The following is a 17,884-nucleotide window of genomic DNA, read 5'->3' as shown; positions in this document are numbered from 1 at the left end:
TTAAGGATTCTATGACCAAACTTAGGGAAGGAATTGAAAATCGCAAACGTGAGCGAGAAACCCAAGGGGGTATCTCCTGGGGACTTAATGGAATCCTCCCTTACCTCCTTCCTATATTAGGCCCCTTAATAACCATAATCCTTATAATATCTTTTGCTCCTTGGGCCATAAAAAGAATAATACAGCTAGTTAAGGATCAAATTGACTCTGCCCTAAGCAAGCCTATTCAAGTGCATTATCACCGGCTTCACCTCGCTGACCAGGGTTTGGATCCAGATCATCTGACTGCTACCCACCCTTACGGGTAAGAAACCCCCTCCTACGGGAGCAGCATATAACTCAAAAGTATGCTTCTAGCGTATGCTATGATTGGTACCGCTGGGTGCGAGGCAAAGCACTGCAAAGGAGGGCCAAAGCAACTAAAGGCCATTTTCGAGCTCCTTGAGAAATATGCCTCATTTGCATAGGGGTTTTGCTCTGCCAAAAACTCCCCTCCCCAGAAAAACAGAGCCACAAACAACTTGGGGAATGAGGCCTCTATTTCCCCCAGCAGGTTAATGCCAAAAGAGTGCTCGATCAGCATTCTTCCTCCATCCTTTTGAAAAACAAAGGGAGGAGATGTTGGGGACGATTAAGGTAGCATGTATAAAATCCACCCTCAGCGATGCTGGAGATATGCAACATAACAGCTGGGGCTAATGTAACAACAGTTTAAGTTGCCCTCAGCCTTCTACGGAAGTGATAGCCGTTCGCGCCTAAGATTCACATCTAGGGTGCTAGCTTTACTACCTGCCTTCTACCCGGCAACAGCATCTACCAATCCTGTGCTAGCCTTACATCTGCCATCCACCCTAGCAACAGCAGCAGCCAATCCTAGGCCGCCACCCGTTCGTACTAGCCACTCCCTCTACCTTAGGGTATATATACCCTGCCTCTTCAATAAAGTTTTGCAGCTTAATCAGAAACCTGTCTTGCTGTCATTCCTCGCGTCTCTTGTCCCATACCATTCCTCCCTCACAGGATTTGGAGCTTCCGTTGAACGTCCCGCCGGCCGGGACATCTTTCTGCTCCGAAGATTAACCATTCCTTTGTACTATCTCCCTTTTGTTCTTTCTATCCTGCACTGAAACTTACCTGCATAACACAGTCCTGGTGGTCTTTGCTAGCTTGGTTGAAGATATCTGCCCTCTAACAGTTTTCCTCTGTTATGTCTACATCATCACAGCTATCTTCAAGACAGAACCACTTGTGCATCCCTCCTGATGGTAGTCACTATATACCATGATACCCTAATCTTCATTTATTTGCAACTAAGCACAGATCACTCACTTGATATTGAAGAAGTGCCTCTGTGTTCTGTACATTGATTATACGTACTTTGAATCCTCAAATTTACATGCTGTCCAAGGAACAAAAATGTCAAAAATGCCTTTAGAAAGATGACCGCTCTAAAATTGCTTTCTTAGGAAAGGATGAAATTGGACCTGGAAGACTTTCAACAACATCTATTCCTTGCAGGGTTAGAATTGATAGAAAAGTCAGTTTAATGTGAATGTTCCCAAATCTGCAGGTAATAAGGCCTCAATTACAGAATGGATCCAGTCAGGGAACTAGTACCCCAGTCAGGGAACCCTGGCATCACTTATATTATGGCTCTTTATGACTTTAAAGTTGAAATTTTAGATATTTACTTCAGGTGCAGTTTTATCCTTCATTTTATCTCCTATATTTAATAGTCTTACTCATTATCTCTTCTCACCTTAACCTTGCATCAAATATTGGGTAAACCATTGTCATATTATAATCCTTCTTTTGTGAAAGAAAATAAAAACAATTCACTGAGTCTTTTTCTAATCAATTTTTTTGCTTGTGTGTACATATGTGCACATTGTAGCATAGTATTCCAAATTCTACTCATGCTAAGAAGTATTGCTCAAATAGTAACACTATATGATTTTTTTCTGAATCCTCTTTAATTTTCAGATAATTTGTATTCTGAAACTCACTAGGATCTTAGGTGTGCTTCTTCTAAGACCCTCAGCATTTTCTGCCATAGATTGTAGCCTTTGGGTCTGTTATCTGTCACACTAATAGATTTATTCATTATTCCTTATTCACTAGTCACTATTTGATCCCTTCCTTTTTTATTACAAGATACTCCCCAGCATACACAACTGAGTGAATTTTTAAGAAATAAATATGACTAAGTTTACTACTGATTGTTTTAAATTTAGACTATATGCCACTAATAGGAAGAAACTATTTCTTTCTCTCATGGTATTTTTGGTTCATTCTCAAGTGTGGCACTCTATACATAAGGGACTTAAAAGAGGTTGTACCTGGAATAATTTAATATTCCTCCTTGGCTTAAAGCTGAGAAAATAATTTACTTGCATAGAGTCAAGTTTGCCATATATTGGTGCTTCATGGGTTGTACAACACAACAGCATTAATTCTGGAATGATTTCTGCCCTGATCACTTCCTTTCATTCCTCCATACTCTTTGTTGTCTGGTTGATTACTGTCTCCCACAAAAGAAAATCTATTCAAATCTATTGGGATTAAAGCTGCTCATTTTGTTGAATTTTCAGCAAAATTCTAACCATAAACATTTTTTACATATTTTAAAAATATTGGTCTATTGGTTACATAGCTATAACCGAATATTTGCAGACAATTTTTCAATAGAATGTGTAAAGCCATGGATTTTCTGAACATTGTGACAATTTTATGTCAATTAGCAATAACCCATTGATTAATAATTTGTATATGCAAAGATGTTTCTAATTGGAAGGGACTTTATACATTTAGTTAACATAATTAAATTATGATATTTCATGAAAGATGAATTATTCAAGATTTCACATAACCAGGGATAAAATATACTTAAACCCACATATACTGACTGCAACATGATTGTCTTTTGCTTCAGACACAGTATTAATTAAAATGTCAATAGATTTTGTTCATCATATCTATTTACCTGAATTGTTTCACAAGATCCCTTTTTGGCTCCAGAGCTTCCTTATTGCATTTTTTACCTCTACATTCCTGGGTGTGTAGATTAAAGGGTTTAACATTGGTGTTATCATAGTATAAAAAATAGCCACTGCTTTATCAATGGGGAAGGTGGTTGTGGGATGAAGGCATACAAATATGCAGGGCCCAAAGAATAATACTGCCACAGTAATACGGGAGGCACAGGTAGAAAGAGCCTTCTGCCTTCCTGCAGAGCTGTAAGATCTCAGGGAGCAAAGGAGGAGGACATAGGAGGTGGTAAGAATAGAAAAACTGAGCATACACATGAACCCACTGTTGGCAGCAACAAACAGTCCAAAGAGGTGTGTGTCAGTGCAGGAGAGTTTCAACAGTGGGTAAAGATCACAGAAGTGGTCAATGACATTGGAGCTAAAGAAGGGCAATCACAGCATAAAAAGGATTTGAATTAGAGCATGAAGAAATCCTCCAGCCCAGAACACAGCCACCAGAAGACCACACATCCACTGGTTCATTGTCGTAATGTAGTGCAGGGGCCTACAGATGGTCACGTAGCAGTCATAGGCCATCTCCATGAGCAGAATGACCTCAACTCCACAAAGGAAATGCTCTACAAAGAGCTGAGTCATGCACCAACAGAAGGAAATGGGTTTCTTCTCAACCAGTAAGTCAAATATCATTTTGGGGGTCATGGTTGAAGGTATGGAACCATCTAAAAAGGATAAGAAAGACAGAAAAAAAAACATAAGGGATCCCAGGATTGGGCTTGTGGCGAAGGTCGCTATAATGAGTAGGTTATCTGCCAGAGTGAGAAAGTAAATGAGGGTAAACACAACAAAGAGTTTCTGCACATCTGGGTTCAGTGTCAAGCCAAGCAGGATGAATTCCATCATGTTGTTCACTGTTTCCATGAATCCAATTTTGCCTTTGGATAACTGATTTATCTGCAAATAACACAGGGATTGCAAACGTTGTAGATCACTTTGGATGAAGAACTTTCATACCTGTCAGATAATTAATTTATTATATTATTGATGGAAACCCAAGGCAGAAAAACCATAGACTTGGGTATATTTTTAGTTACATGTTGAATATCTAGTCCTCTTTTTTTTTTTTTTTTTAATCATTTTATTGAGATATATTCACATACCATGCAGTCATACAAAACAAATCGTACTTTCGATTGTTTACAGTACCATTACATAGTTGTACATTCATCACCTAAATCAATCCCTGACACCTTCATTAGCACACACACAAAAATAACAAGAATAATAATTAGAGTGAAAAAGAGCAATTGAAATAAAAAAGAACACTGGGTACCTTTGTCTGTTTGTTTCCTTCCCCTATTTTTCTACTCATCCATCCATAAACTAGACAAAGTGGAGTGTGGTCCTTATGGCTTTCCCACTCCCATTGTCACCCTTCATAAGCTACATTTTTATACATCTGTCTTCGAGATTCATGGGTTCTGGGTTTTAGTTTGATAGTTTCAGGTATCCACCACCAGCTACCCCAATTCTTTAGAACCTAAAAAGGGTTGTCTAAAGTGTGCGTAAGAGTGCCCACCAGAGTGACCTCTCGGCTCGTTTTGGAATCTCTCTGCCACTGAAGCTTATTTCATTTCCTTTCACATCCCCCTTTTGGTCAAGAAGATGTTCTCCGTCCCACGATGCCGGGTCTACATTCCTCCCCGGGAGTCATATTCCACATTGCCAGGGAGATTCACTCCCCTGGGTGTCTGATCCCACGTAGGGGGGAGGGCAGTGATTTCACCTTTCAAGTTGGCTTAGCCAGAGAGAGAGGGCCACATCTGAGCAACAAAGAGGCATTCAGGAGGAGACTCTTAGGCACAAATATAGGGAGGCCTAGTCTCTCCTTTGCAGCAACCGTCTTCCCAAGGGGAAAACTTATGGTAGAGGGCTCAACCCATCAAACCACCAGTCCCCTATGTCTGTGGTCATGTTAGCAACCATGGAGGTGGGGTAGGCGAATACCCCTGCATTCTCCACAGGCTCCTCAAGGGGGCACTACATCATTTTTTTTTCCTTGTTTTTCTTTCTTTCTTTTTTTTTTTTAACTTTCCCTTCTTTTTTAAATCAACTGTATGAAAAAAAAGTTAAAAAGAAAACAAACATACAATAAAAGAACATTTCAAAGAGACCATAACAAGGGAGTAAGAAAAAGACAACTAACCTAAGATAACTGCTTAACTTCCAACATGTTCCTACTTTACCCCAAGAAAGTTACATAATATAGCAACGTTTCTGTGAACTTGTTCCTACTATATCCATCAGAAATTAACAGACCATAGTCATTTCTGGGCATCCCCAGAACGTTAAAAAGCTTATCTGTTCTTCTTGGATTATTGTTCCCCCTTCCTTAATTACTCTCTACTGCTAGTTCCCCTACATTCTACATTATAAACCATTTCTTTTACATTTTTGAAAGTTCACATTAGTGGTAGCATATAATATTTCTCTTTTGGTGCCTGGCTTATTTCACTCAGCATTATGTCTTCAAGGTTCATCCATGTTGTCATATGTTTCACGTGATCGTTCCTTCTTACTGACGCGTAGTATTCCATCGTGTGTATATACCACATTTTATTTATCCACTCATCTGTTGAAGGACATTTGGGTTGTTTCCATCTCTTGGCAATTGTGAATAATGCTGCTATGAACATTGGCGTGCAGATATCTGTTCGTGTCACTGCTTTCCGATCTTCCGGGTATATACCGAGAAGTGCAATCGCTGGGTCGAATGGTAACTCTATATCTAGTTTTCTAAGGAACTGCCAGACTGAATTCCAGAGTGGCTGAACCATTATACAGTCCCACCAACAGTGAATAAGAGTTCCAATTTCTCCACATCCCCTCCAGCATTTGTAGTTTCCTGTTTGTTTAATGGCAGCCATTCTAATCGGTGTTAGATGGTATCTCATTGTGGTCTTAATTTGCATCTCTCTAATAGCTAGTGAAGCTGAACATTTTTTCATGTGTTTCTTGGCCATTTGTATTTCCTCTTCAGAGAACTGTCTTTTCATATCTTTTGCCCATTTTATAATTGGGCTGTCTGTACTATTGTCATTCAGTTGTAGGATTTCTTTGTATATGCAAGATATCAGTCTTTTGTCAGATACATGGTTTCCAAAAATTTTTTCCCATTGAGTTGGCTGCCTCTTTACCTTTTTGAGAAATTCCTTTGAGGTACAGAAACTTCTAAGCTTGAGGAGTTCCCATTTATCTATTTTCTCTTTTGTTGCTTGTGCTTTTGGTGTAAAGTCTAGGAAGTGGCCGCCTAATACAAGGTCTTGAAGATGTTTTCCTAAATTATCTTCTAGGAGTTTTATGGTACTTTCTTTTATATAGAGATCTTGGGTCCATTTTGAGTTAATTTTTGTGTAGGGGGTGAGGTAGGGGTCCTCTTTCATTCTTTTGGATATGGATATCCAACTCTCCCAGCCCCATTTGTTGAAAAGACCATTATGACTCAGTTCAGTGACTTTGGGGGCCTTATCAAAGATCAGTCGGCCATAGATCTGAGGGTCTATCTCTGAATTCTCAATTCGATTCCATTGATCTATATGTCTATCTTTGTGCCAGTACCATGCTGTTTTGGCAACTGTGGCTTTATAATAAGCTTCAAAGTCAGGGAGTGTAAGTCCTCCCACTTCGTTTTTCTTTTTTAGAGTGTCTTTAGCAATTCGAGGCATCTTCCCTTTCCAAATAAATTTGATAACTAGCTTTTCCAAATCTGCAAAGTAGGTTGTTGGAATTTTGATTGGGATTGCATTGACTCTGTAGATGAGTTTGGGTAGAATTGACATCTTAATGACATTTAGTCTTCCTATCCATGAATATGGAATATTTTTCCATCTTTTAAGGTCCCCTTCTATTTCTTTTAGTAGAGTTATGTAGTTTTCTTTGTATAGGTCTTTTACATCTTTGGTTAAGTTTATTCCTAGGTACTTGATTTTTTTAGTTGCTATTGAAAATGGTATCTTTTTCTTGAGTGTCTCTTCGGTTTGTTCATTTCTAGCATATAGAAACATTACTGACTTATGTGCATTAACCTTGTATCCCGCTACTTTGCTAAATTTGTTTATTAGCTCTAGTAGCTGTATCGTCGATTTCTCAGGGTTTTCTAGATATAAGATCATATCATCTGCAAACAATGACAGTTTTACTTCTTCTTTTCCAATTTGGATGCCTTTTATTTCTTTGTCTTGCCGGATTGCCCTGGCTAGCACTTCCAGCACAATGTTGAATAACAGTGGTGACAGCGGGCATCCTTGTCTTGTTCCTGATCTTAGAGGGAAGGCTTTCAGTCTCTCACCATTGAGTACTATGCTGGCTGTGGGTTTTTCATATATGCTCTTTATCATGTTGAGGAAGTTTCCTTCAATTCCTACCTTTTGAAGTGTTTTTATCAAAAACGGATGTTGGATTTTGTCAAATGCTTTTTCAGCATCTATTGAGATGATCAATTGATTTTTCCCTTTCGAGTTTTTAATGTGTTGTAAGACATTGATTGATTTTCTTATGTTGAACCATCCTTGCATGCCTGGAATGAACCCCACTTGGTCATGGTGTATGATTTTTTTAATGTGTCTTTGGATTCGATTTGCAAGTATTTTGTTGAGGATTTTTGCATCTATATTCATTAGGGAGATTGGCCGGTAGTTTTCCTTTTTTGTAACATCTTTGCCTGGTTTTGGTATTAGATTGATGTTAGCTTCATAAAATGAGTTAGGTAGTGTTCCATTTTCTTCAATGTTTTGAAAGAGTTTGAGTAAGATTGGTGTCAGTTCTTTCTGGAAAGTTTGGTAGAATTCCCCTGTGAAGCCATCTGGCCCTGGGCATTTATTTGTGGGAATATTTTTGATGACTGATTGGATCTCTTTGCTTGTGATGGGTTGGTTGAGGTCTTCTATTTCTTCTCTGGTCAGTCTAGGTTGTTCATATGTTTCCAGGAAATTGTCCATTTCCTCTAAATTATCCAGTTTGTTGCCATACAGTTGTTCATAGTATCCTCTTATAATTTTTTAATTTCTTCAGGATCTGCAGTTATGTCACCTTTTTCATTCATTATTTTGTTTATATGGGTCTTCTCTCTTTTTGATTTTGTCAGTCTAGCTAGGGGCTTGTCAATCTTGTTGATCTTCTCAAAGAACCAACTTTTGGTGATATTTATCCTTTCTATTGTTTTTTTGTTCTGTATGTCATTTATTTCTGCTTTAATCCTTGTGATTTCTTTTCTTCTACTTGGTTTAGGATTGGTTTGCTGTTCATTTTCTAGCTTCTTCAGTTGATCCATTAGTTCTTTGATTTTGGCTCTTTCTTCCTTTTTAATATATGTGTTTAGTGCTATAAATTTCCCCCTCAGCACTGCTTTTGCTGCATCCCATAGGTTTTGGTATGTTGTGTTCTCATTTTCATTCATCTCTATATATTTAGCAATTTCTCTTGCTATTTCTTCTTTAACCCACTGATTGTTTAGGAGTGTGTTGTTTAACCTCCAGGTATTTGTGAATTTTCTAAGTCTCTGATGGTTATTGACTTCTAATTGTATTCCATTGTGGTCAGAGAATGTGCTTTGAATAATTTCAATCTTTTTAAATTTATTGAGGCTTGTTTTATGTCCCAGCATATGATCTATTCTGGAGAAAGTTCCATGAGCACTAGAAAAGTATGTGTATCCTGGTGATTTGGGATGTAATGTCCTGTATATGTCTGTTAAATCTAATTCATTTATCAGATTGTTTAGGTTTTCAATTTCCTTATTGGTCTTCTGTCTGGTTGATCTATCTATAGGAGAGAGTGATGTGTTGAAGTCTCCCACAATTATTGTGGAAACATCAATTGCTTCCTTTAGTTTTGTCAGTGTTTCTCTCATGTATTTTGTGGCACCTTGGTTGGGTGCATAGACATTTACGATTGTTATTTCTTCTTGCTGAATTGCCCCTTTTATTAGTACGTAGTGGCCTTCTTTGTCTCTCAAAACATCCCTGCATTTGAAGTCTATTTTATCTGAGATTAATATTGCTACACCTGCTTTCTTTTGGCTGTAGCTTGCATGAAATATTTTTTTCCATCCTTTCACTTTCAGTTTCTTTGTGTCCCTGTGTCTAAGATGGGTCTCTTGTATGCAACATATTGATGGTTCATTTTTTTTTGATCCATTCTGCCAATCTATATCTTTTAATTGGGGAGTTTAATCCATTTACATTCAACGTTATAACCGTGAAGGCATTTCTTGAATCAGCCATCTTATCCTTTGGTTTATGTTTGTCATATTTTTCCCCTCTGTCTATTAATATCCTTTATTGTACCCATACCGAATCTCTTTAGTATTGAACCTTTCTCCAAGTCTCTCTGTCCTGTCTTTGTTTCTCTGTCTGTAGGGCTCCCTTTAGTATCTCCAGTAGGGCAGGTCTCTTGTTAGCAAATTCTCTCAGCATTTGTTTGTCTGTGAAAAATTTAAGCTCTCCCTCAAATTTGAAGGAGAGCTTTGCTGGATAAAGTATTCTTGGTTGGAAATTTTTCTCACTCAGAATTTTAAATATATCGTGCCACTGCCTTCTTGCCTTCATGGTGGCTGCTGAGTAGTCACTACTTAGTCTTATGCTGTTTCCTTTGTATGTGGTGAATTGCTTTTCTCTTGCTGCTTTCAGAACTTGCTCCTTCTCTTCTGTGTTTGACAGTGTGATCAGTATATGTCTCGGAGTGGGTTTATTTGGATTTATTCTATTTGGAGTTCGCTGAGCATTTATGATTTGTGTGTTTATGTTGTTTAGAAGATTTGGGAAGTTTTCCCCAACAATTTCTTTGAATACTCTTCCTAGACCTTTACCCTTTTCTTCCCCTTCTGGGACACCAATGAGTCTTATATTTGGACGTTTCATATTATCTATCATATCCCTGAGGTCCATTTCGATTTTTTCAATTTTTTTCCCCATTGTTTTTTTTATGCTTTCATTTTCCATTCTGTCATCTTTAAGGTCACTGATTCGTTGTTCAACTTCCTCTAGTCTTGTACTATGAGTGTCCAGAATCTTTTTTTTTCTAGTCTTGTACTATGAGTGTCCAGAATCTTTTTAAAGAAGAGCAATGTCTTCTTTATGCTCTTCTAGGTTCTTCTTGATTTCCTTTATCTCCCATACTATGGTCTCATTGTTCATCTTTAGTTCTTTGAGTAGCTGCTCTAGGTGCTGTGTCTCTTCTGGTCTTTTGATTTGGGTGCTTGGGCTTGGGTTATCCATATCGTCTGGTTTTTTCATATGGTTTATAATTTTCTGTTGTTTTTGGTCTTGTGGCATTTGCTGAACTTGATAGGGTTCTTTTAGGATTTGTAGACCAATTGAAGTCCTTATCTCTGATTTATCAGATCTACAGCTTCGTGGAGTACACTTTCTCTAACTAACCAGCAGGTGGCGTCCACGAGCCACCTGTTCTCCACAAGCCAGTTCTCCCCTGCTTAGCCTTTTTGGTGAGTGGGGCAGTGAGTCTTGTGGGGTCCAATTGGTGTACCAAGCTTGCGTGTGTAGTTGGTGTTGCCTGCCCTGTATATGGGGCGTGTTTCTGGGCAGTCAGGGAGGGGGGGTGGCTCTAACAATCAAATCTCCCTGGTGATCCTAGAGTTTTAAAGCTGCTGCAATAGTCTAATCCTTCAGTTCAGTCCTGCCACAGTTTGTCTCTGCCACTGACCCACAAGTCCTTGGTATTGGCGTATGGCTCCTGAGACTTGCAAGTGGACCCCTCTTCCAGGCCGTGCACCCCGGGTCCTCTGTTGAGGGATGACTGTGCTATGTCACAGGTGAGTGCCCCCAGGGCAGTTCTGGGCTGCTGGGCTGTGTAGGGAGGCTCCCAGTCTGCTGAAATGATGGCTGAATGGGGCTTTGTTAATTCACACTGCTCTACCTTCCCAACTCTGGGACAATCAGCTGAGGTTGCAGGGAAGGTTAATGTCCACGCCCAGTTTTGTGGTGTGTGCCTGTTATTTGAAGCACTTCCGTCACACTGGGTTGTCTGGGGCAGTTCTGGGCTATGGGGCTGGCGATGGGCAGGAGTGTTTCCTGTCCACCAGGATGATGGCTGTGAGCGGACACCCCCCTTTTCTTGGGAAGTTGTGGTGTTTAGTGAATTTTCTCAGCCACTGGATTATTGCGTTTTGTCTCAGAGCTCTCCTAGTTCTGCTCTTGACTTGACCTGCCCAAATAGTAAGTCTTTGAAGCTTTCTGTATTGGGCTTCTTAGAGTAATTGTTTTAGAAAAAGAAAAAAGGATTAAAAAAACAAAAAACAAAAAAAAAACGGGCCCTCCTCATAGATCTAATGGGTTATTGAAATGCTAAGAGACAAAGCAACCAGGGCCATTAAGGAAAGGTCCACAGGGCAGAGAGATCAGCTTTTCTTCGGGATTTGCATATGCGCCTCAGGGCCCTTCCCCTTTCTATGTTCACCAGAACTCCAAAAATCCTCCGCTTTTATTTTGGAGTTTTTCGTGTTGTTTTTTTTCTATGCCTGTCTCCTCTCTGCTGGGCTGGCTGCTCTCAGATTCTCTGGTGTCTGGTCTCAGTCTATCTATGGTTGGATTTTGGATCAGTAGAATGAGTTTCCGATAAGGGCTGCCACTTCAGTTCTCCCTTCTCCTTCCCGGAGCTGACAGCCCCTCCTCCCCCGGGACTGAGCCTGGCAGGGAGGGGCGCGGGTCCCCTGGCCGCAAAAACTTACAGATTTCGCTGATCTCAGCAGTTCCACGTTTTCATGAGTGTTGTATGAAGTATGCCCAAAGTCAGATTGCTCTGTGGTGTCCAGTCCACGCAGTTCCTGGCTTTCTACCTACTTTCCTGGAGGAGTAACTAAAACATATAGCTCACCAGTCTGCCATCTTGCCCCGCCTCCCTATATCCATTGTTTACAACAGAATTCACTGTGTTGTTCAATCCTAAGTTATATCTTTTAATTTTTATTCTAGTAACATATATATAACCTAAGATTTCCACCTTTTAACCACATTCACATATATAATTCAATGATGTTAATTGCACTCATTAAATCCTAGCATTTTGTCAATTTTGGGAAGTGTTCTATCAGTATTTCTTTGAATATTCCTTCTGTCTCTTTCTCTTTTTCTTCTCCTTTTGGGACTCCCATAGTGCATATGTTGGCATGCTTAATGGTGTTACACAGTTCTCTTAGGCTCTGGTCACTTTATATTTTTCATTAATTTTCAGTCTGCTCCTCAGACTGAATCATTTCAATTGTCTTATTTTAATGTTTGCCAATTCTTTCTTCTGCCAGATCCAATATGCTGCTAAAACTCTCCAGTGAATTTTTCCTTTCAGTTATTGTGGCCTTCAACTCTAGTACTTCTATTTGGTGCTTTCCAAAAATTTCTGTCCATTCATTGAAAATCTAATTTTGTTAATTCTTTTCTTCCTGATCTTCTTTAGTTTTTCTTTGTGTGATCTTTTATCTCCATAAACATACTGATCATTTCTATTTATATGCAATTTTACTGAGATGTTCACAAACCAGATAATCATCAAAAGGGTACAATCAGTGGTTCATGGTATCATCATATAGTTGTGCATTCATCACCACAACAAACTGTTGAACATTTTAATTACTCCAAAAAAAAATAAAAATAAACAAGAACACCCAAAGCATCCCATGCCCCTTATTCCCCATATTATTTATTCACTTTTTGTCTTTATTTCCCTACTCATCTGTCCATACACTGGATAAAAGGAGTGTCATTCACAATGTTTTCACAATTACCCAGTCACACTGTGAAACTGTATAGTTAAACAATCATCTTCTGGAATCAAGCTACTGGATTACAGTTCTACAGTTTCAGGTATTTCCTTCTGGCTATTCCAATACACTAAAACTAAGAAAGGATGGCTATATAATGCTTAAGAAAAACCTCAAGAATGACCTCTCAACTCTATTTGGAATCTCTTTGCCACTGAAACTCTACTTTGTTTCATTTTTCTTCCCCTTTTTGGTCCAAGAAGACTTCCTCAATCCCATGATGCCAGGGGCAGGCTTATCCTCAGGAGCCATGTCCCATGTTGCCAGGGAGATTTATACCCCTTGGAGACATGCCCCATGTATGGGAGAAGGCAGTGAGTTTACCTGCAGAGTTTACTTAGAGAGAGAGAGCCCACATCTGAGCAACAAAAGAGGTTTTCTGGGGGTGAATCTTAGGCATAATTATAAATAGGCTTAGCTTCTCCTTTGCAGGAATAAATTTCATTAAAGCAAGCTCCAAGATCAAGGGCTGTGCCTACTAAATTGGTAGTCCCCAGTGCTTGCAAAAATATCAGTAATACCTCAGATGGGGAAGTTTAATATTTCTACATTTTCCCTCAGTCCCTTGAGGGGGCTTTGCAAATACATTTTTACTCCCTGCCAAATTGCACTGCGACATAACACTAACCTGTAAAAACCAACAAGTTCTCATTCCCTACTCATGCTTCGATGTCATTATGGTGTTTGAATAAACTGACCATACAAGTTAAATTGGATAGTGTGCTACAGAAAGTATAAATTTTGCCCAAACTAAACATCTCTTCCTTTGGTCTCACACAGAAGCTGAAGTTTTAAAACAGTCAATATTGTCTTTTACCCTTTAGTCTGATTTGCCTTAGTCCTAGTCAGATCAGCTTCATTCATATTTCTGATTGAAGTCAGATTCTTCTTTCAGCTTTTTAAATCAATTGCTGTATGAAGTAATGTTGACTTTCATAGCTGCCAAACTCTGTCTCTGAGTCTCTGGTGTCACACAGATACACAAAGTTCCAGGGAATGAGGGTATGACCAGAAAAAGAAAAAAAAAGAAAAAAAGAAAAGAAAGAAAAATAAAAGAAATTAAAAAATAGAAAAGGCTTAAAGCAAAACCAAAAAAGAGAGAAAGAAAGAAATAAGGAAAAAACAAACAAACAAAAGAAAACAATAGGGTTAGGGCTAATGTTAGGGTTTGGGTTGGCATACAGTTCAACTTATTCTAGCATAGCTTTTGTTTAACTGATCAGTATTGTGCAGCAGCTCTTGTATTCTGCTCCTTGCCCTGCCTATCTGGAACTTTTTTTTTTTGAAGAGGGTTTACCCAGATATGATTAACTCCAATCAGATTTTCCCAGACCATACAGGCCCAGTTCTCAGAAAGATGGTGTAATCATTATCAAGGTTCCCTGAGGATGACACAAGAAGGTTGTCAGACATTGTCAGGCCTCTAGACTCTGAGCTTTTCCTTTCCTGTCTAGCATGTGGTACTTGTCAGCCCACAGTTCCCCACTATAAATAGGTATGGTGACTATAATTCTCAGCAGAACCTGTCCCTACCAGGGGCATGATTGAGGCAAAGATTGAGGTAGATGGTGGTCTTAAACTATCTCTGCCTTCCAGTTGCTGAATTCTGAATATTCTGAAGGAGGGCTGCCATCCTTTTCTTGGAGGACAAGAGCCAAAGTTGATACATGGATTTATATGCCCCTTTTCAGTATTCTGAGCTCAGCCAACTCCAAAAGCCTGTTTTTATTTATTTGTTTTATTGTTATTTGTTTTTCCACCAGCATCACCTCATTTCTGCTGGGAGAGACCTCAGACTTCCCTTCCTGCTTGCTCTGGGTTTATCTGTGCTCCTAGCATGTATTCAGTACTCCAAATTTGTTAGTTAAAACTGCAATTGGAGCTTGGTTGAGATACCTTCCCTTGCTCCCAGTAGACATTGCTTATTTTTCCCACAGGGAGGCATTCCTACTCAACCTGCTGTGCCAGTGGGGGAGGGGCACCAGCCTCCTCAGGGGCTTTACTTGCAGTTCTGTACTGAGATCTCAGCCATTCCACCAATTCCAGACTGGTGGAAAATGTGAGAATGGTCACTTAGGTCTGCCAAACAATTGTTCCATAGAGTTTCTGGCTATTTACTAGCTGCTCTAGAGTAGTAACTAAATTTCAGACCTACCTATGCTGCCATCTTGCCCCGCCTCCTTGACACTGAATTATAGATATAAGGACAAATATGTAGCTCAATGTAACAGAGTAGAGAGTCCAGAAATTTGCCTACACATATATTATCAATTGATTTTCACAAAAAAAGTTGCCACAGCAATTATGAAAAATGAGAAGTATTTTCACTAAAAGCCACAGTAATCACTGAATATCTATCTGGATAAAAATGGAATCTTACCTTATAATTCACACCCTACAGAAATAATTTGAAATGAATCATAAACTTAGATTATAAGTGAAAAGTATAAATCTTCTTGGGGAAAACTGGAGCATATCTTGGAAAACTTGAAAGGACAGAATTCACAACCAATCTCAGTGTGGTTAAGAATTTAAATAGCAAAAGCCAAACATAAGGTCTTTTAGAAGGAAACATAAGTAAGAAATTTTGTGACCTTGGAATATGTATATATTTTTGTATAGAAAACAGAAAAAGCATTAATCATAAGAGAAATTATATATAAACATTAAAATTTAAATTAAGAATTTATGGGGATGAATGCAACTTAAAACAATTGATAAGAAAAGTTGTAACTTGATGATATTTGCAAGACATCTGACAAAAGATTATTTTCTATAATATATAATGAACACCTGCATATCAAAAAGAAAAAGACAAGAAACCCAATGGGAAAATGAGCATAAATAATGAGCAAGCATTTCAGAAGAAAGAAAGACATGATAGATTAACTCATGAAGTATAATCAAGTCATAGTTACTTAGGGAAATGCAAATGAACCCAACAATGTGATAACATTTAATTTACAAAAATACAAAAGTATGAGAATACTATGTGATGTAGAGGGTATGAAGAACTGTCATCTCATACATTACTGCTGGGAGTGTATATTCATAAAACTATCTCAGGAAGCAATCTGACATTTTCTAATACTCTTGAATATTTGCATACCCTATGACTCAGTTTCGACTCTTAGATATAAATGCAAATAATAGTATGGTGCATAAATACCTGCTGATGTGGACAGGTCTTCATAACAACCTGTCGATAATTCTAAGAAAGTAGAAACTACCCTGAAATTCATCCCCCACATAAGCTAGGAAGCACCAACTCCATCGGGAGCATTGCCAAAACCAAAAGAATGGATTCCAAAGTACAGCAGCTGCTGATTTCAAAACATGTGTCCTGAAGGGCAAGCAAGCTCCGGGGAGACATTGGGACCATTGTAGTTATTCTGTGGTGGGAAATGACTTATGAAAAATGTCTGAGAAGGTAGATTACTTTAGTCACTTGAAAACATAGTCTCAACTTATTAATGGAAATTTCATCTCAAATTTGAGAACCTGGGTTTTTTCAAGTTATTACAAATAACACTGCTATTTATTAAATTTGTACTGCAGACCTAATTAATCTTCAGAAGAATGACATGCATTATTAGCCCTACTTTGAAGGTGATCAAAATTGAAGGAAGGAAAGATGAGGTAACATATTTCAAGGTAAAAAATATATACATATATTCACAGCTCAGCTTATTTAAGAGGCTGGATCTGTGTTTATCCAAAGGCTGTGTGGTTTCTACTAAGTTATGTTTGTTCATATTCAGGTGAATATTCATACCTGAGGTTAAACTTGCTGGATGCATTTGAACAGAAATTCCAGCTAGTTGATATAGGACAATGAAAACTTTTAGTGTAATTGAGGGTGTCTTTGGGAAAGTACAATGGATTACACTTAGCCCCTAACAGAATGGAACCACCTATAGAAATTGTGGGTTTACATGGTATTTGTTCATTGTTCATGAATTGACATGGTGCAGTTCTATTCACAAACTTGTTAATCTTCCCAAGCTCACCCTTATTTCCTTAATCTAGACTTGGATAATATCTTTTGGTTTCAGTTTAAACATCACTTAAGAAAACCTTCCTTGAACACCCCTATTCTCATCCCAATGAAGCTATATCCCCATTATATAGATTTTTGGCACCTTGTCCCTTTTTACAAATCTCAGCACTCTTTTCTATTTGTTGTTTTCATAGTTGAGTTCTTGTGTCATGAAGGCAATGATACTCTTTGTGCTATAGAGGCCAAGAGGTATAAATCTCAGTTCAGCCACCTGCTTGCTTTATTCTTGGGTAAAGTACTTAAATTCATAATCAGTTTCTTCATCTAAAAAAAATGGGAGTAATAATAGTACCCAGCACAAAGGGTGTCACACACACTGTGCTTATATAGGCATACAACACTCAATAGCTCTTACTGTCATTGTTATTATTGAACAAAACTGTGCCTGGTCAATTTTAGATATTCAAAAAATATTTCTAGAAAAATAGAAATAATTTATATTTTGACTCCAGCCTGATGGTTACACCAGTCCTATGGATGATTTCTAACCTTTTTCATATATGTCATTCACTGGTCAGAGGGACAGGAGGGGAAGGAATATGCATTTGTTTGCCATTTTGGCAAAGGCTCCTAATATTAATTACTCTTCCCTTGAGGAGCTAGCTCAAGTATGAATTACCAACTTGAATAAAATTGTCTTTCTACAGCATGAGAACTGAGTTGAGAAAGAAAGACTATAAGGATTTCTGATCAGAGAAAATCACAAAGACCATGTCTCTCCCTGATACAACCTGGAGGCAGACATGAGCTTCCAATGAAATGGTAGGAGAAGAAGAACCAAAATATTTGTTTCTAGACTGTGCACTGATGCTCTGACAAAAGGTCAAAAGGATTGGCATCATGGGATTTCTCATGCAGGAGACCTCTAATCTACTGGTGATGTTGTGGTAATAGGATTTTCTTTTTGACCTTTAAAAATGGATGCACTGTTGCTAGGATACCTATCAAGGCTATCAGACAAGGTTTCATATAAAAATTTTAAAATATCCAAGATTTCCATGAGCCTGG

The 17,884-nt window shown here is 38.5% G+C and overlaps 1 pseudogene; it reads right to left on the bottom strand.

Annotated features, from left to right (window-relative positions):
• Positions 1-2,993: 2,993 nt before the first annotated feature.
• LOC119519950 lies at positions 2,994-3,973 on the bottom strand (annotated as a pseudogene).
• Positions 3,974-17,884: the final 13,911 nt, after the last annotated feature.

Source organism: Choloepus didactylus, chromosome 24 (genome assembly GCF_015220235.1).
Source record: "Choloepus didactylus isolate mChoDid1 chromosome 24, mChoDid1.pri, whole genome shotgun sequence".
In the NCBI taxonomy this organism is placed as follows: Eukaryota; Metazoa; Chordata; class Mammalia; order Pilosa; family Megalonychidae; genus Choloepus; species Choloepus didactylus.
Note: the sequence above shows the minus strand (reverse complement) of the source record. Positions and strands in the feature narration are given on the sequence as shown.